Genomic DNA, 20,907 nt, shown 5'->3' with positions numbered 1-20,907 from the left:
GCCTGCTGTCCCTCTGCTCCCTCTCCCTTTGATCCACCCCTCCCTCCCCCCTTGCAGATTCCATGCATCCTGCCAACCTACATCAAAGGCTGTGCAGGATGGGAGGAAACGCCCCCTGTGATGCGGGTAGCACCTCTCGGGCCCCCCACCAAGAATCCCCAGTGAAGTGCTGCCGACCCTTCTCCGCGCGCCCCTTGGTGGGCGCAGCGCGGGCACAAGGCTTCCCGCGCTCTGCGTCCTCTGGAGACAAAGGCCGCGCTCCCTGAGCGCGGCCGAAGTGAGGGGGCGTGCCTTGTTGCCCCGGCAACCCGACGCTGGGCCGGCCATTGCCAGGGCAACCGGGAAGCATTCTGCGTCGGCTTGAGAAGGCCGGCGTGGGACCCAGTTGTGTGTGTGTGGTTCGTCCCCTGTTCGGGACAGGGTGCTGTGCGGGGTCTGAACTGAGCCCAGACCCACAGCCAAGACCCTGCCAAGCCCCTGCAAGCCTGCTGTGTCCCTGACAAGCTGACCGCTGTGTTGGTGCCCTGCACGAGAGAGAGAGAACAGCTGTTGGGAGTTCCGAGCTGAGATCAGACTCCACAGCCAAGACCCTGCTGAGTCCCCGTGAGCCTGCTGTTGTCCCTGGAAAGCTGAACCCTGTCTGCTGACCGCTTTGCCCCTGGAAAGCTGAGGTCAGACCCCACAGCCAAGACCCCACTGAGTCCCCGTGAGCCTGCTGTTGTCCCTGGAAAGCTGTGTGAGGTCAGACCCCACAGCCAAGACCCCGCTGAGTCCCCATGAGCCTGCTGTTGTCCCTGGAAAGCTGCCCCCTGTCTGTTTATTGAGTGTCCCTGGAACGCTGCCCCTTGCCTGCTTATCGAGTGCCTACCGTGAGTGTCCCTACAAGCCGCCTGCTGCTGAGTGTCTGCAAGCTGCCTACCGTGAGTGTCCCCTACAAGCCGCCTGCTGCTGAGTGTCTGCAAGCCGCCTACCGTGAGTGTCCCTACAAGCCGCCTGGTGCTGAGTGTCCCTACAAGCCGCCTGCTGCTGAGTGTCTGCAAGCCACCTACCGTGAGTGTCCCTACAAGCCGCCTGCTGCTGAATATCTGCAAGCCGCCTGCCGTGAGTGTCCCTACAAGCTGCCTGCTGCTGAGTGTCCCTACAAGCCGCATGTTGTGAAGTGCCCTGAACTGCCCCTATTGTGTGCCCAGATTACCCTTGCCTGAACTGCCCTTATTGTGTGCCCAGATTACCCTTGCCTACACTGCCCCTATTGTGTGCCCAGATTACCCTTACCTGAACTTCCTATTGAGGGCCCGGATTATTGCTGCCTGAACTGCCCCTATTGTGTGCCGGGATTAATACTGGCTCGGACTGCCTATTGCATGTCTGGAGTATCGTAGCTGCCTGGTCTGCCCCCCCGAGTGCTCGGGCCATCGCTACCTAGACTGCCGTATCGTGGGCCGGATTACAATTATTTTGGGCTCCTCCCCTCTCTTCCCCTTTTTGGGTACCTGAACGCTACTTCCTACCCTGACTGAGTGCGTTCCATAGTTCAATAAAGCTTTGTGTGTTTACAATCTTCTCTGTGTGTTCTGTCCTGCCTATGCTTCCGTCGCATTATTATTATACAGGATTTATATAGCGCCAACAGTTTGCTCAGCGCTTTACAATATAACGGGAGACAATGCAGCAACAGTACAGTTCAATACAAGAGGGAAAGGAGGACCCTGCTCCTTGGAGCTTACAATCTAGGAGGGAGGGGCTAGTGGTACAAAAGGTAGTAACTGTGGGTGATGGACTGGTTGGAAGAGTAGAAGATTCCATTATTAGCTGAGGGTAGGATAGGCTTCCCTGAAGAGATAGGTTTTCAGAGATCGCCTAAAAGTGAGCAGAGTAGGCGATAGTCTGATAAATTGGGGAAGAGAGTTCCAGAGGATGGGGGAAGCTCTGGAGAAGAGCATGGGAGGAGGAGACAAGGGAGCTATAGAGCATTAATTTTAAGATTTTAATTGTAACAAGTATCTGAAATAAGTTCCTGATGTGGCTTTCACATTTTACATGCTGCTTCTGTGTTTGTTTTATTGCATTTAGAGATTAGCCCCCAAATTGACTTTTCCATAACTTCTTGAAGCCCAACTTCAGCTATGGAAAAAAAATGTTGATATATATATATATTTATATATATATATGCAAAAAAATGTGTCAAAAACGCACTACATGCTTTTCTGCAGCATCTCCATTGAAGTCAAAAACGCAACTTTAGCATTTGAAAAAGTCCCTGAGCCTAAATGGACTGTAGTGCGTTTCTGCAAAACGCAGCGGAAAACACATAGGTGTGAACCTAGACTTAGGGTTAAATTACTTCTAAAGGGGTGCAAATACTGCAAATTTCCTCATTAGAACACTTCAAGTGCACAAGCTAATTACATTAAATACAGTAGTAATGGGCCAAACATCCCCCCAGCAGGGGTGACTGACCATTCGAGCACTCGCGCACTGCCCGAGGGCCCGGGGTCAGTAGGGGGCCCCATGAAATGCCCCTGATACCTTTTACAGGCTTATTTGGGTGTGCTTTGAGTGTGGGCAAGGACACCGGGGCCCCATGATTCCCTATTTCCTAGTGGCCTCATGACTTGTCAGTCCGCCACTGCCCCCCAGTTCGAAACTTCGACTGCAAACTTCGAACATAATGCAAGTCTATATGACTCTAACTTTTAAATTCATAAGTGCCAATTTTGAAGGCTTAAATGCAAGTTATTGGCCATAAAAGGGGTATGGGGATTAGGGTACTGCCCTGAGAGCCATGAATCAGTGAAAAAAAATAATTCAAAAAGTACTGTTTTTATAGGGGCAGGCATTTTTCATTGCTTAAAGTAAAAAAAAACAAAATCCTTTAAATATCATGCCGGTAAAACTATCTGCAAAGTTGCACATCTGTACAATGTATAGAACATGGACTGACAAAAAAAACAAACAAACAAACAAACAGCATGGGGTCCCCCCCCAATCCATACCAGACCTTTTAGTTTCTGGTAGGGACCCCACAGTATAAAAGAAAAAAAAAAAGTGGAGTTTCCCCCAAAAGCCATACCAGGTCCTTTAGATCTGGTAGGACATTTAAGGGGAACCCCACCCCCAAATAATGCCTTCCCCCCCAAGTTCCTACCAGACCCTTCATTCGAGCACAGGTCTGGCAGGCCAAGAAAGAGGGGGATGAACGAGCACCCCCCCTCTTGAATCGTACCAGCCAACATGCCCTCAACATTGGGGGGTGCTTTGTTGTAGGGGGGCTCCCCCCAAAGCACCTTGTCCCCATGTCGATGGGGACAAGGGCCTTTTTCCACAACCCTGGGCTGTGGTTGTGAGGGTATGTGTGGGGTGACTTTTTGGAATCTGGAAGCCCCCTTTAACAAGGGGCCCCAGATCCCAGCCCCCCCTTGTGAATCTGTATGGGGTAAATAGTACCCCTATCCATTCACCAAAATAGTGTAAAATGTTAATAAAAACACAACAGCAGTTTCTGACAAGTTCTTTAAAAAAAAAAAAAAAAAAGTAAAAAACATGGTTCCATCGTTGTAACCCATCATCAGTCACAGCATACAGCACTGTCACGACACCACTGACTTGCCGAAATTAAAAAAAAAAAAAAAGCAAAACACAGATGCCAGCAGACACATCTGCACCCGGCAAGCACTTGCCGCTATCTGCCATTTGTCCGTCAGATCTAAACAAACAATTAGGCGGAGCTAGTGGTGACATCAATTCCCAATTGTGCTTTGATTGGCTAAAGCCATTGTACCTGACTTGTGGTCAGGTGCATTGCTTTGGCCAATCACAATGCGCTATCAGAGCGCAGTGCATTGTGGGGCAGAGGGGCACAGCCCGATGAACACCCTTACCGTTTGTGTGTTCGCCGAACACACGAAACGGCCGGTGTTGGAGTTGAACTTACATTTGACTCGAACATCGAGCCCATCACTAGAATACAGTATTCCCACTCAGGAATCAGTTTTCCAACAAGTTTAACATACAACGTTCCTAAGAACAGAAACAAGTAGGACGCTGCTACAAAGTTTATTAAAATCCTTTCACATTGATCCCCCAAAGAGGAATGGTTTTCACTCAACAAAAATGGAATAACTCTAAGCTATTTTCAGTGAGCCCAGGGGTTGGGGGGGGGGGTGCTGTAAAGGGGGGAAAACAACAGGATAAGGAGCAGGGAATGGCTGGGACTGGTGTCTCATAGGAACATAGTAAGTAGGACATGCAGATGGGTCAGTTCAGACCACAGGCAGAGATATGGTCAGCAAACAGGCATTCGGACCAGGAAACAGGCAGAAATGTGGTCAATAAACAAACTGCCCTATGATTTTGTTGTCTAAAATTTAGCTTTGCACCTAAGACTTTCATTGGGGTGTATTCATTTTTCATGATCTTGAATTTATTTGTTGGGAAAAATGCTTATTTGTGTGTGCAAATTAACAAATCTTGTTTGCAATCAATGGTCCACATTTGTGGGAGTATTTTGTGGTATAGTGTCCCACAGAAAATGTTGGTTCTGAAAGGAAAGGTTTTCTGATAAATCTGTTGGGGTGTACTCATTTATGCTGAGCACTGTATAAACACAGACACACACATACAGTATATATATATATATATATATATATATATATATATATATATTTATTTTTTTTTATTATTTTTTTTCTTGTTTTCTTTCTTGACCATTTTTTAAATTACATCTGGTCAATAGAGCATAGTACCATGTTACCATAATAAAAATGCACTACTCTAGGGAAGTGATTGGATTTTTTTGCACTATGAATGCCTCTACAGCCATGATGACTGTATAAACAATAATTTATGCCAGTTCTTGGCTGCGTTCCTGCAGCCATTGAGAACACTGTGATAAGATGTGATTGACTACAGCTGCCACATGGTACAGAAAGGCATTGCTTGGCCCTGTATCATGTGATTACTGTGACCAATCACAGAGCTCACAGTAGTTTTGAATGGCTGCATCATTACTACTGGACATGTGATTGCTGTGCAGTGTTGCCAACCTCCGTCAGCATTTTTTACTGACAAAACATGAAAAAACAAGAAAATCAATATTTAAACAGTATAAACACAATGTGCAAACATGGACAATACACATAACAAGTAACTTTGACTGGTTTGTACTTTCAAAAGTCAACACAGTATGACAAATTATCAGCCCATATTTACAGACAGTTGTAAGAATCACAGATTTTTACCAACTGTGTAAATTTACTGAGGGTTGGCAACCCTGTCGCTGTGATTGGTCTCGGTGAACACATGGTACCAAAGAGAAGCACCACTACACGGTAATCAGATTGGTGATCCTCTGTGTCCGGTAGACACAGCGGTCACACTATCACTCTGATGCACGGGTGTGCAGGTCAAGGATGACGTACGGGTACGATTGCTCAGATTGGCGCTTGTCCCACCTGGCCATTTATGTGCAGTGACTGGGTGGGAAGCCATCGCACAAATCGAACCGATGTGCGCCCCCTGGGGTGCGCAGGAGGTGCAGATCTAGGAGGATATATGGGTACAGCCACCTAGATCTGTGCTAGTCCCACCTGGCCTTTAATATGCAGTGGCAGGGTGGGAAGCAGTTACATAATCGTGCTGATGGTGCACCTCCTTGGGGTGCGCAGGAGGCCTAGGCGAACATATGGGTATGTCCCCCCAGATCGGCGCTTGTCCCACCCAGAAGTTTATGTGCAGTGTCCGGGTGAGAATCAGTTAAGCATTACTAAAATTAATGCTTCCTGCCAAATTGAAACTTTGCACTTTTTTATGCTCTGGTACATGTATCACAGGGCAGTGCCCAGCCCCCATGCTACTTGTTCACCTTGCCTATTAGCCTACAAAGTGGCCATGCCGGTTTTTGAACATTTGGCTACCATTGCCTTTAATGGGGATTGAATTCCGCACCCATACTTTAGTAATGTTTGATAAGCCAGCCGCGAATGGACTCCAGGTACAGTTGGCTCATCACTACTTGGCAGAAATACCAAGCAATTATCACCTGCTATCAAAACAAAAATTACTGCTGGTTGCCTAGGGTTACCACAGTTTGTGCACTGCTCTTTTCTTTACTAAATAAACTAGCCACAGTTCTAGAGCCCTTTTTTTGTCTTTGCCATCCGACTGAGGTCACGCCTACTGATTAAAGACAAGAAATACAATATATTGGAAGGTTCCTTATTCAAAACAGCAATCCATAAGTGTGCTACACACATCACCGAGAGCTATAAATACCGATTGTGCCAACAAAGAAAGAACTTCCAGATAATTTGAACGCCATGTTTTTTTTTTTTTTCTAAAAATGGCAGGCAGACAAATCTTAAATATAGGAGCCTATGGCAAAGCAGCATCAGGCAGAAAATAGACACACATCAGGAAAACAATTGTAAGATATCAGAAATAAAAAAGAGAAATAATTCTGCAAAGCACCAGCCAAATGAAAGTTTTCTGCTTTTATTGCCATTCTCTTTAGCAGCTGATAAGTCAAGCATGTCCAGTCGTGCTCCTCAGTGTTAATATGGTAGCGTATTGTTCTGTAGCAAAGGCCAGCATGCCAAGATAATCTCTATTTAATTTGCATTTAAAATCCATGACCAGGGGACTAAAGATGGCTTGATCCAGTCCCCCTGAACCAATACCTACCCCCCATCCTTAACCTAAGTAACCAGGCTGACAACAAAATGGAGTTAATGGCCCAAAAATGGCCTTTTATTACAACCATTAATAAATAATATTTAAATAGCATAAACACAGTATAACATACATTTTTCAAGGTCCCAATAGGCATCAAGAAAACGAATAACCTGTGTCCTGCTTAACTAGGTGTCCAGCCGCAACACCACCGACTCGGAGACACCACCGCAGATACCCCCACCAAAACAACAGGAAGCCGTACCTCAGACGGGTTCCTACAAAGCGCCTTTCTTGTGCCCACATTAACCAATGAGGACCCTGCACCTCGCTGGTCGTCCCCCAGTACCAACATGGCACAACCACCACTAAAACAAACCATAAAACAATGGGCGGGCAGGAGGGAAGTTTCACTTGCGAAAACTCTCTTCAGACTGAAGACCCTCCTACCACACCTTAATAGACCACCCCTTGTAGCTCCTCCCACTCCTTCCTTAAAAACAATTTAGACTCCCCCCTTTTGCTAATGGGACTTGCCTATCCCAACCCTCCTTTAACCTTTGTCATGCGGGCCTTCGTTCAGGTCTTCTTTCTTTTTTACTCCGGGCCTTCCTGTACCTTTTTACACATCCTGTACTTGCAACATACACTATTTGCTTTGTATTGTTCATTTTCTCCATTATATTCAATTACATCTCTTCCTCCATTTTCATGCTACTGTGTGCATCAGATACAGACAAGACATATTAGACAATCATCTTCCCATCACTGACATAAAGCTCCTATCGGGGCCATTTTAACATGCGTTGCATTGATGAGTAATTCCACTTTTGTTGAGAAGAAAGCATTCCTCTCTTGGTGATCTATGTACATTGCAAGGATTTTAACAAATTCCTACCTTTTGTTATCCTGAAGAAAAATCTGTTTGTTTGTGTTCATGTGCAAAGTGAATCTGTATGGGAATGAGTATATAATTAATCAGCTGCTGCACTTGGAGGGCTCTAATGAGCTAAGTGGCAGAGTCGTGATTTGCTTTTGAGAGTATCTCACCAAAAATGCCATTTTTGTTGCAGGTGATGCTCAAAATCTGACTGTATCTTAGTACAGAGTTCTGGAGAAATAAATGAGCGAATCGCACAAGCAGGAAATTACATTTCTGAGGGATGTTCTGTACACTATCTGTTGTACGGACACCATCCTGTACGGACACCTCCAGGTAGCCTCCACCTCCAGGTAGCATTTTACAGAAAATTATGGTGCTACAGATTAAAAAGGACAGGTAGTTTTCAATAACATTCAAATACAATATGACTTGTGCCGCAATTGTATACGCAATATTTTTTTTTATTTGCTATTTTTTTTAACCTATGAAAATAGAGTTACCCTTTAAGGTAACCCAATCATTTTGAATAGACTGTAAAAGTACCTAAAACTGACCTGACCTTTTTTTACTGATGCACCACAATGTATGGTTAGGCGTTACTGTGCAATGCAGTGTGCTTCAATGCAGGTCCATTGCATTAGTGCGTTGGGGTGCCTTCTAAAATGAATTGTACTGCAATGTATTAGTGGATGCATACTGCAGTGCAATTTACTAAAATAAAAAATCCCAACTCAAGCCAAAACGTTTTCCTTTTTTTATTGCTGTGTCTCCAGAGTGATTCCCTGTGCTTCCTGTCTCAGAAGCAGGGGCCACATGAACAAAAAGAGATAGGCAATATCTTCAATTGGTATACAGACAGCAACAAAAATACTTTTTTTCCCCCTTCAACATTTTATGGTTTTCATAGGAATAATACAGAAAATATAGGACAGAATAGATCATATTATTATTGAATCTATATTTGTATGCAATATTAAGGGTTATGTATACCATTCATCTCTATTCTATTACTGTGAGAATATCTTATTGAGTTAACAAAAACACTTTTTTAGCAGAGTAGGAGAGTTAGATCCTCTGAGACTTTTATTTCTTTCAGTGCCTGCATGTACCAGTGACCCCTGCACCCTTCATTTCATGTCTTGGTGTCACAAGGAAAAAAAAGCATGAGATCTTCCAAGGGAGTTATAAGACAGCAACCTGGAAGAGATTTTAAACCTTCCTCACTTTCTTTAAAAGTAAAACATCTTTGCCCTAAGTTGGGCATTCATGAAGATAGCTTAACAAATCAAAACTGCCTACAAAAATGGAATGTGTATTTTGTATTATGTAATATATGTCATTTCTTAATGCAACAAATGTCATTATTTGAAGGTATCTGCATTTTATTCAAGCATTACATCACACACTTGATAGATAAAGAAAAAAACCCACAATGCATCATTAGCTTCACAACATGAATTTGAAAGGATTTATTATAAATCTCTGTTTTTCCGAGAAGCAATTTCCTATTAATCAAAAATAAAATGAGAAACGCTTCAGTCCGTTTGCGATGCCGAGTATGAAAATAGCGCAAATCTGTTGGGAGTGTCTGTGCCATGGATTAATGAAACAAATCTCATTTTCTTGTTTTTTTTTTTTTATTTTCCAATTGTTGAGGGATAAGCAATTGAGCTCATGAGCATGCATAATCATTTGCATTACACACGAAGGGAACTTTCACCTTAAGCGTTACGTTTTAATCCACAGAATGTCAAGAAAATAAAGAATGATATGAGAATGCTTGCATCTGTAGAATGACTGAAACAGATTTCTTTGGTAAAGTAAAACATATCTTATTTTGTATTGCTATATGGTCAGATCGAGCATACCTGTGATCCAGTAATAGACACTACAGAGTCAAGGAGTAAGATTGGGGAGGTAGACATTGTACCTGGTTTTCAGTACTGAATTTTTTCTATATCTTAAAATGAACCCGCCAGGTAATCATACGTTATAAAAATAGCAACACTATAAAATGCAGGTAGTTTTGTAGTGCCTAAACTGGTGTTTGTGATTCCTTAAGATCCAAATTCAACTTTATTAATGCTTTTGCCTTGTACCTGTAGGAAGAAATATGCAGCTTCATGAAGAAAAGCAGAGCAGAAGGTGAAGCAAATTTATGGTATATTCAACCTTATAAACTTCAGGTGACCCCCTTCATCCTCTTTAGCATTTTTTTTTTTTTAATTTTCCTAAAAGCCCCATTCACTTATCTGAATCTGAAATTATGTGACCCGTGTAGGCGAGTGCAGGTTACATTCTCTACTTCAGGTGGAGCTTGTCCAGAACGGCAATGGAGCTAAAGGAGGAAGTCAGGAGAAACTAGGTTTCTCTATGACTCCCTCAGTCCCCTGGGGCAATGTTCTGGTTGGCTACGTGGCATCTAGGTGAGCCTGGTGGCCATCTTGGTCACAGAGAGTCTTTGTAAGTCCTTGTCTGCATCTGAGCAAGCTCCTTTTTGGGTAAGACTAGCCAGGCTGCTCTTTGCTCCCCTCGACAGTCACTGTCTCTAGCTCAGGCCTATTCACTGCTGACTCTCTACTCTGACTGCTGTGTGTTCACTGTTGCCACACCACGCTGCACCCACCTAACACCGTGGTGAAATGGACACTTCACATCCTGTCCATCAGTGGGGTCCTGAAAACTCCACCAGCATAAAAGCATGATATGACAATGAGGGAATGTAACAAGGCCTGGTGGTAGGCCTGGTCTGCAGCAATAGATCACTGTTTTTCACTTGCAGGACACTCACAGAACAGGTGAACAAAAGTAAACAATGCTGAAATTCTGAAACGCGCATCACACCACCCCCTCACCACTGAAAGGTAGCATTTATCATGCGGGCGGTGTGAACAAGTCCTAAGTAAATATCTCACCAAAAGTTTCAATGCTGTTGCAGGTAATGTCACAATATCTTAAAGCAGACTTCTAGTAAAAAGGCACACACATTAGATTTCTGTTTACACTGACTATATAAATACACATTGCAATAGTGGGACATTTTAATTATTTGATCATTTTAGAAAATGACTGGGTCTTCTGATAAAAATAGAAAAGTAATTTCTGTAACAGAATTACCATTGGCTTGTGTAGCAGTTCTAAATGGTTTATTAAAATGTTTTGTTAAAAATTGAGTTTCTCTTTAACCCCTTCTTGATGACTTTACACATATATGTGGCTCTACTGAAGTTGATCTTCTACAACGAGGCCGTATATATGGGTACGTGTTTGTGATGGGAGCACACTGCACAGTGCTCTCCCAGCACACAGACTAGACACTCACCGAGAGCCTCAGGTCAGGAACTTGGAGGCTCGGTTCCAGTGGCATGTGTACCATGAGGCAAACAAGGCATATGCCTTGGGCAGCAATTTTCAGGGGGGGTAGCACCGCCCCCCCAGAAGAAGTGATACAAGTGGCAGGGATGAGGACCTGGTGAAGCACTGCCAGAGCTCTGCCATGGGTGGTTGAGGACGTGTGCTGCTGGCGGCTGCAAGGATAGCCAGCTGCTTCTTCCATCACTCTGGTTAAGGTCAGTGCTTGAATTGGGTGGTTGCGGAGGGTGGTGGCAGTGGGGGGCATTGGGGCAGGGGCTGACGGCAGTGGCAAATAGTGGTTCTCAGGAGGGGGTGGAGGGTGGTGGTGGCAGAAGGTGTGGGGGGGCCCGATTATTAAAGTATTGCTTGGGCGGCAGAAAAAATAAATACACCGCTGCCGATCACAGTGATCTGCTACTGTACAGCCCAACCCTATGTGTTCCCTCTTTACTGCAGAAAAAGATATGTTGTATCTTTCCCTCCTTGCTCCAAGAGAATATTATAAACAAAGAAAAAAGTGTCTATAAAATAAAATACAAAAATAAAATGAAAACAAAAATAGATTAGGGTTTATTTTAGGTCAGGGTTAGAGTAAGGGCCAAGGGCAGGGTCAAGGGTCTAGGTCAAAGTCAATGGTAGAGGTCCATTGTCAGTCCCATTAGCATTATTGTCATTGTGTTTTAGGTAGGAAAAAAAACAAAAAAAGGAAATGCACACCATTGCTTCTGGGTCCTACTATGGGTACAAAATACAAATACCATAGTTATGTGGTATCACTGTTATCGTCAGGAGCAGGAGAAAATATTTTGGGATGTTCTTTGGTGGTAAGTCATAGTAATAACAAGAAATATACAGCTACATTTAAAAAAATTACTATATTAGGCCACTTTTCCTTTGATATTGAAAATCAGGAAATATCTATTACCATTTACCACCAATAAAAACCTAATTTGTCCTGGAAAAAAAAAAACAAGGTATAATTCATCTGGATACACACAGTAGTTGTGATATGTACAGATTTACTAACATACATCAAAGTTGCAAAAATGTGTTCAGGCATTTGTTTTACCTTCAACATGAAAGGGTTAAAGTATCTAAAGCCAAAACATTTTGTCTTTTGTTAGATAGAATAGGATATGGGTAAAACCCATAATAATTTTTTTTTCTTGCGGTCTGTGTTCCAATTGTTAAAGGAGAAGTTCTCCTTTTAGACAAAAATAATAAATGCACATTTTTTGCAGGTAAAAAAATGTGCGTGTATTATTTTTGTCTACAGGAGCCTGGAAAGCATTGCACCAGCGATCAGTAGACCACTGATGCCATGCAGGTCTCCTGCAGACCTGTCACAATATCTACTTGCTGTACGGGATATACAAGCAAGCAGATATTCTGAGAAGAAGCTTCAATTAACTAACACAATGTTCCACAGTGCCATGGTAGTTGACTGAAAACTACAAGCTGGCAGCTACTAAGGATGTTGGTGATTGCAGTTCAATCATTCATGGAAGTCTGTGAATGAATGACGCAGCCGTGTGGGTGGAGCCCCGCACTGCCACGCTGTTTTCACATTTGACAGGTAGGATGGGGAGACTTCTCCCTGTACTATCTGTCAGAAGGAGGGGAAGCAGCGGCTGCGGCTATGGGAACATGTTACATGTTCCACCCTAAAAACGGGTGGAACATGTTCCCAAAGGTTTACTTATCCTTTAAGTCCTAGAGTCAATGGTCATCAGGACTAAAAGAGGGATGAATCTGCACAATGGGGGCATAGACAGTTAAAATAATAAAAATAAATAAAAACCTGACAGAGATTCCAACTCTTCCCTATTGGCTTTAGATACACTTTAAGCACCAATTCACTTGTTTCCATTGATTTCAATGGAAAAGCATCCAACATAAGTAGAAGTACAAATGGACCCTATGTTTTAGACATATGATCTGTTTTTAATGGTACCTAAAAACTGAACAACTGAAAACTGATTTAGAAATGTATGTAATTATCAAACTGTTGAACGTCAGTGTTAATAGTACAGAATATCCTTCCATTCAGCAGAAACACACAAGCATCTCCTCAGCTGTAACATTTATATTATATGTGGTAATAAAGAATGTTATATCCAATTAAAACAGTTAGTCACTCCCCCCTGAAATATAACCAAATAAAAATTGTTTTTGTTGGCACAGAAGGGTAAACTCTAGATTTTAGAGGATTCCGATGCAGCTTTCTATTGTATCCAAACTTAGAAAGCTGCCAAAGAAAATGCAAGGGGACTGGCTGTGGTGTAAGAAAGGAAGAATATATTAGTAGAAAAATGTGTTTACTCAGTATAAAACAAGATGAGTTCTGCAACAAAACACACATATTGGCAATGTGCAGAGTTTTAAAAATAAGGGGAAAAAATTATAATTTTATGTCAGAAAGATAATCTGTCACAAAGCAAATCTATAGTTCAGGAACCTTTCTTTTGTTTCATTTTAATATACTGCACCATGCTTCAGGACTCTGCATGGCTTAGAGTAACGCACACTTGGAAAGCACATCAGTGCATGGATCCCTAAGTGTATCATAGTAGGGCATACAACCCTGTTGTAGAAGGAGGTCCAGTATACATTGGACACAGCCCAAAAGATACTATAGCTCGATATCTCAATAACAGCTGTGAGGTATTTAAAATCACAAGAGCTAAGCAATGACTGTACAATGCATTGATTGTGTGCGATTAACCACTTATATGCACCATTTCCATAGCCTTTGCCATAAGAAGCCATTGGATTTATCTATACAGTGATTGGTTATTACCAATTATAGCAGCATGTATGCGCTTGTAAATAATCTAAAATAATATTAATTAATATCTTCGTAGCTTTGAAGTAACATCAAAGAAAACTAAAGTGATCTGATAGTTTACTCAAAGTGATTGTAAAGCTTTTTTTTCTTTTTAAATTGAAACCCCGAATCTCCTCTTCTTTTGTCCCCTGCCAGTGATCTTGCCAGCTTAACCTCTGCATGTTGAACAGGGGGGAGGAAAGGTGTGCTCATTCAGTATTGCCACTATTCAAAGAAAGCATTGTAATTTTTTCAATAAATACAAGGCATTCTCTGATTGGAAGAGCTGGAGATTGCGACATCACTGCCTCACCTCTCCACCTTGTCCAATCAGAGAATGCCTTGCTAAACATCTTGCACATTAATTTTCTTTCTAAAGCAGTCACATTCTGCATAGAAAAGCCTGTGCATTTCCAGCAACTGCAGAGCGAAACCTTTGTTTTCTGTTCTGTATCAGTGGTCTCTCAGCAGAGGTCCAACACCCAATCCTATGGAGACAGACATATAGCGCTTAAATCAGCAAAACACATGCTTCCTACTGATTGGGTAGCTCTGGCTATGACTCAACAGGGGATGTGTTGGACCTCTGCAGGGAGACCACTGCTTCCTCACAGAGAGTAAGAGTCTCACTCTGCAAAATTACAGAGGCCAGGCATTTCTACTTAGGCTATAGCTGCTTTAGAGGTGTAGCTCTGCCCCAGTAGGGGCCACTTGATAATGTTTACCCCCACAACTCTGACGCTCTGATTTAGACACTCAGACATATTTCAGCAGTATGAAATAATAGTGCAAGAGACAGGATTCTTTAGTATCATCTATATATTAAGCTCATTTAAAAGAGTAGACCATAGAATGAAGGTTTAGGAGGTACATCCCCAGTTAATGCATAAAAGCAAAACACTGATAAAATGGAAATAACCAATAGCAATGGTTAACAGATTACAGGGTCACAAATGGTATGTTGTAACTATTTAACTGCAACACCAGCAGCAGGAGAGGGAAGAAAAAGCTTGCTGACTTATCAGCTCCCTCTGGGCCAGCGGCGTCACAATAGGGAATGCAAAGAATTATGTAAATATATATATAAAATATACAGTATATTCTCACACACACACGTGTTGTATACTCTAGCATAAATGAGATGCTTAAAGTTCCTCATGTGATAGTAGCTGTTGTCTTCTGCTAGCAATGGTGGGGCCCATACACAGTAGTTAGTAATGGTAATTCATTGAAGATAACAGATAGACTGTGGTAAATGCTCAAAGCAAAGATCTCTTGATACTGAGGTGTAAAAGTGTCTGCATGCAGTGTTTCTAGAGTGTTGTCAGAAAGAGGTTGGGAGGTTGGGCATCTGCCAGTTTGCCAATCCCATGGATAGTATGGCCTCCTAGGAACAGGGTTCTTGCACAGTCTCTTATCTGTTTACAGAGAAATGCAATTACCTTCTGATTGCCTGACCGCGCGAAGCAGAAATGGTTGGACAGTTACTGAATAATGACAGTCCTGATGCAGAGAAGCTGATGAAATCATGGTGTGGTGATCAGCTTCACAGCTGTGCTGAACTGGCATGCAGAGTCCTGCAGTACTATTCAGTAATCTGTCTCTGAGGAGAATGGCAGTCCCTGTGTGTTCAGTTCTGAATTCTGCACCAACAGATCAAGTCAGGTCCTTACCAACAACCTTGTGGTTCCCCAGTTTTCTAGTAGTTGTATTTCAATCAGCACTCAGAAATACAGTATGTATTGACTATATATCTACAGGTCCCAGGATCCTTTGCTGTCAGAAGAACTGGATCAACTCTGCTCTTCCTTATGCAATAAAGAAGATTTTTGTATTCACCTGTTGCCGACATTATTGGAATTGGTCCTGTGCTGAGCTGATCAGGGAAGTCAGCAACTCGTAGACCAAGTTAGACTCCAAAGTTGCAGGCTTGTGGACTCCTTCACAGATGCCTTGACAGGATTCAGCCTCCTGTGTCTCTAGCCCACAATTGGGATCAGCAACAACTAAATGGGGTTCAAACTTGAAATCATTATCAGCTTTGGGCCTTGTCATCTGGCCTTCAACACTAGGGTCAGTCTGTATTTTGACGCCCCTTCTGATGGGTGGACTAACTGTTTTGGCTTTAACTTTGGTAGTGTCCACGGGTGTAGGTAAGATGGTCACTCCAGACTCTGGGGCTTCTCCTCTTGTTTTCCCAACTGAGGAAGAGGTGTCATTCTCCTGACGCTGTGGCCACAACCAATCAGGCACCATCTTGTCTCCATCACTTCCTTTGTTTTAATATTAGTTTGACATTGCTAGCATGAGTCAGGAGGCTGAGGCATTATGATGGCATCTGAAATGGGTAGCAAGTGATTTGGTGGCACATTTTTAGCAGGCCCATATTCTCTTCAGGGCAGATTTGATAAACTGGCAGCCCAGGTAGTTGCTTGCAGACAATATATGGTTGGAATCACCAGCGATCAGCCAGCTTGTGCTTCCCGGGTACTCCCACGTTTCTCACCAGCACATGATCCCCCAACCAGGGGCGGACTGACCATTTGGAAACTCGGGCACTGCCCGAGGACCTGGGGTCAGTAGGGGGCCCCATGAGGTGCCCCTGGCACCTTTTTCATAGGCCTTTTTGAGTTTGGGCAAGGACACATGGGCCCCATGATCCCCTATTGCCCGGGGGCCCCATGAGTTGTCAGTCCGCCCCTGCCCCCAACTGAAGGTTTTGGTATTTCACCTTGAGGTCAAAGTTCCTTTTATTTCTTTGCTCGTGTGGTTGCAGTCTCTCTCATCTTTAAATAGGCTTGCTTTACATTTTTCTGTAGTCGGTCAACATTCCCCCTGTATGAAGTCAGGGATGTGTGTTCTGTAGTGGCTCCAAAAACTAGGTCATCTGACAGCTGAGCTTCTTTCCCAAGCATTAATCTACACGGGGAATACATTGTGACATTTCTTCTCTGAGGGCAAAGTTACCAGCATATTCAACAGAGTACAGTTGAACTATTCAAATTGAGGCTCTTTCTGTGGATAAGGGGAAGTTTGGGATTTTTGGATACCCAGCAGCTCATATAGCTTGTGAACAAGTTTGCTTTCAAAGTCCCTGCTCTGGTTAGAATGTATTTGTTGTGGCAGACCATAGTGCACGAAAAACTTTTGACGTGATGACAGTTCTTAAAATACTGTGATGAGCTCACAAGGGGCTGGGTCACCCCACCCCCTTGTAACATCATCATGTCCTGTGATTGGCCAAAGCATTGCACCTGACCTGCGGTCAGGTACATTGCTTTGGCCAATTGCAGTGCACTGTCAGGGTGCAGTGCATTGTGGGGAGTGGCAGAAGAACAGCCTGCCGAATGCCCGTACCGTTCATGTGTTCAGCGAACACATGAACGGCCAATGTTCGAGTCGAACGTTCGCTCGACTCAAACATAAAGCCCATCACTACTCCTTTGTGCCAATGATCAATGCCTTGGCACATATCCTGGACTCCCTCAGATGTCAGGAGTCTAGCTTTCCAAACCTGTATCCAGATTATGTGGTCTTTGGGATAAAGCATCAGAATCTCCATTCCCTAATCCCGGCCAATATTTCAAGCTGAATTGAAATCCCCATAAGGCAGCTAGCCAATGAAGTCCAGTGGCATCTAACTTGGCTTTTGTCAGAAAATAAGTTAGGGGAGTATTGTGTGTCTTTACCTCAAAGGAGGCCTCATATAGATACCAGCACTGGAGGAAACTCAATTTGGGGAGGAACAGCATCCACTGCCTCCGGGATTTTTGCTCTTGCTCATGGGTGATCCCCTAATGATTCACCAGTAAGCAACAATGGGATCACCTGGGCCTCAACCTCTTCTGCCAAACTTATGTTGTCCTTCTGGAAACCAGCAGATATAATTTCCTTTCATTCTAGGAATACATGAGTGCAGTCTATAGCAAATTCTGACCACAGAATGAAGGTTTAGGAGGTACATCGCCAATTAATGCATAAAAGCAAAACACTGCTAAAATGGAAATAACCAAATGGCAACAGTTAACAAATGATATGGTCACAAGTGGTATATTGTTACTATGCAACTACAACAGCAGCAGGAGCGGAAAGAAAAGGCTTGCTGACTTATGACCTCCCTCTGAGCCACCGGAGTCACAATAGGGAATGCAAAGAATTTAGTAAAAAATATTATATATATATATATATATATATATATATATATATATATATACACACACACACACACATATACATACATACACACACACGCATACATTACTCATGTGATTGGAGGGAGGATGGAGTGTGGTCATGCCTTACTGGTGCGGAATGTGTTGGGTCAATTTGAGATCACGCATACACGGGTGCCCCATAGCACAAGGTTTGTTACGGAGGCACCTGGAGATAGGAGGATAGAAGGAGCGGGTAGCACCAGTGGGGATCTGCCCAAGAGGAAGTATATCAGGTCATATATCAAGTAAGTATAATTTTTTTTTATTTTAGCAAAAAATAAAGTCAGTTCTGCACTTTTCCCCAACACACAGATTTGAGTGGGTCCAAAGCTATAACTCACTAGAGTAGACTATGAAAGCAAAAAATTATATGACACAAAAAACGGAGAAAACATGCTGGTCCTATGGCAAAGCAAGAGCAGAAATGGTTAATGAGAGGTCTAGGCAGTTGATCAGATGGATTGCTATTTGGAAATACATCCAAGTAGTATCTAAAATATAACTGTTCTTGAACCATGTGTTCATAGAGAACAGTTAAGTAATGAGCTTAAACTCCTGCATTCATGTTTAGCTGCAAGCAATAGGGTGGTTATTCGTCTGGAGGCATGCCAAGATTCCAAATGAATTCTAACACTTCTAGTGAAATTGAAATGATATGCTTCAGCTTCAGCAGAGCAAACCAGCCAGGTACATTTTATAAAGAAACAGCTTAACATTTACTAATAGGAAGAATGGCTGAAGCATGGAAATTTTCCTTTTTATTACTTTTATTTTTAGGTTAAACTCTACAAGATTTCAGCAAGATGATCTTCAATACATTTCAGAGTTATGCATCCTTCTTATATTACATTACATGAAATTGCATTGACTAATTTTTAGCATATTTATGCATTTCACATATATTTAAAGAAACAAAAACTTCTCAAAAGTAATAGTTTTTAATCTGCCCTGGTCTGGTCATGTGATCCTGCAGCTCCGGCTCCCCTGTGTCCGTGAGCAGTTGCTGCAGGGGAGAGGAGGGAACGCTGACAATGGCTGGACCAAGACAGTATATAGGTGACATTCGGATTCCCATGAATTCATGCCTGCTGTCAAGCACATCCACGGGGGAGTTGGAACTGCAGAATCGTGTGACCAGATCAAAAAGATATTTTTTTATACAGGGAATGCACGATAGATAAAAGTGAGAAGGAATATTTTAAAGAATAGTTATTTAGATTTTACCACTGCTTATACGTGATACCAAAGGTTCATATAAAAAACTAAAAAAAAAACACAAAAAACAGACATGACCCAGCCAGGGATCTGTTATCTACTGGCGGAAGTACAATGGGTTAACATCTTTGGGCTGCAGGATGTAGTGTCATGGGGGTCAGCATTGTCGAGATGTGGGTCATCCTTGTGATAATTTCTCAGGATTGATGAGGATCATCATTGCTGGACAACATGATTAATATTTGGAAATGAGTAACAAGTGGCCCCCATACTGAGTGCCCACATACTCATTTCCCTGGGAGGGGGAGCAGATAACTGGGGGCCCCCTTAATCTAAAGGAAGCTTGTAAAACTTGATAAATCCCCCCTCTGTAAACTCTCACATCCCTTTAGGGGGACAGGGAGTGGAGATGAGGTCCTTAACCCCCTAAATATGGTAACAAGTTGCCGTAAAAAGGAGCAAGGCTTTGCCACCGCCCCCTGCCTTGCAAGTATGATTCAGGGCAGGAGGCTTGACACCTTCACTGTCCTCCCTGTCCTGGCCACCCAGACTGCATGCCTGGATAAGTGTCTGTTCTGAATTTCAAGAGGGAACCCACATTTTTTTTAAAGGGACAGTACACATTTGTTAATTACGTCCTGGCTATCGAATGTAGATATATGGCCGAACAGAAGTTTTTCTGCTCTAAGTGGACATAGCAGTAAGCTCTTCCCCACTGGCCATTTGTGCATGATCACAGATCACGGTACAGGGCTGCTGTGATTGGTCCTGTACCATGTGATCACGGTGGCCAATCACAGCAATAGTAAACAATGGCTGTCATTCATAAAGCTATTGTTTACTGCTGTGATCTCTGTCATACAGGACAAATTACAGCAGCTCTGTACCATGTGATAGATGTGACCAATCACAGCAATCACAGTAGTAAACAATGGCACAATGAATGATGCCAAATACAGTTAGGAAGTAATTGCTTATACAGTGATCATCATGATTCCTATTGCATTTTAATGTGCTTACATTTTAGAGAATGCAACAGGAGAAGTAAGAGCACCCAAAAAACTCAAAGGAAGATGAAAGCTCAGGCTGAAGCTAGGACACCTCACTTCCAAAGTCTTATGAACCCCAGGAGAAGATGAGATAGGACCTACGGAGCTAGTCCCAGCATCCACAGTAAATATGTCTTATTTTTAAAAATTCCAAATTTTATTACAATGCGGCTGTTTCTGCAGTATTTGATTCTATCTTTTGATTGCTAACATATCAGTTGCAGGTTAGAACATGTAGGTAACAAGTTATGAAAGCACAACCTCCCTTTTACAGTCAACATACATATTACTGTCTTCCACTACCTGTCTTGCAAATTCTAACCATCTGCCCAATTAGTAAAAAGTTCTCTGAATACGTCTATAGTGCTGGGACAGCAGCTAGCTTGACCATTATTTGTCCTTTTCTGCTACTCATGCAGGCGTGTAAAACTCTAATTGACTTGAATGAGTTTATTGTAAGGATTAGAATACTGTCAAATGTTCACTGAGATAGAAAGTGACATGGCATGTCTGTACACTGGCGGCACAGGGCACAATGACCGAGAAGGCTTTGTAAATAAAAATACTGGCCTGGAGGAAAGAGTGTGACTTGTACTCAGCACAAGAGATATGTGCATAACCATACTCTCAGAATACCAGCAGTATCAGGCTGAACAGCACAGCTTCTGTGATTTACTTGGGCATACCTCACTGTTG

General features: G+C 42.9%; 1 protein-coding gene across 1 annotated transcript in view; it reads right to left on the bottom strand.

Annotated features, from left to right (window-relative positions):
• Positions 1 to 20,907, bottom strand: part of LOC149451697 (adhesion G protein-coupled receptor A3-like) — an 892,717-nt gene that overhangs the window by 641,673 nt on the left and 230,137 nt on the right. The window lies entirely within an intron of this gene.

This window comes from Staurois parvus, unplaced genomic scaffold, assembly GCF_062004578.1.
Source record: "Staurois parvus isolate SC_StPar_1 unplaced genomic scaffold, SC_StPar_1.0 ptg000525l, whole genome shotgun sequence".
Taxonomy (NCBI): domain Eukaryota; kingdom Metazoa; phylum Chordata; class Amphibia; order Anura; family Ranidae; genus Staurois; species Staurois parvus.
This window is presented reverse-complemented; position numbering and strand designations above follow the sequence as displayed.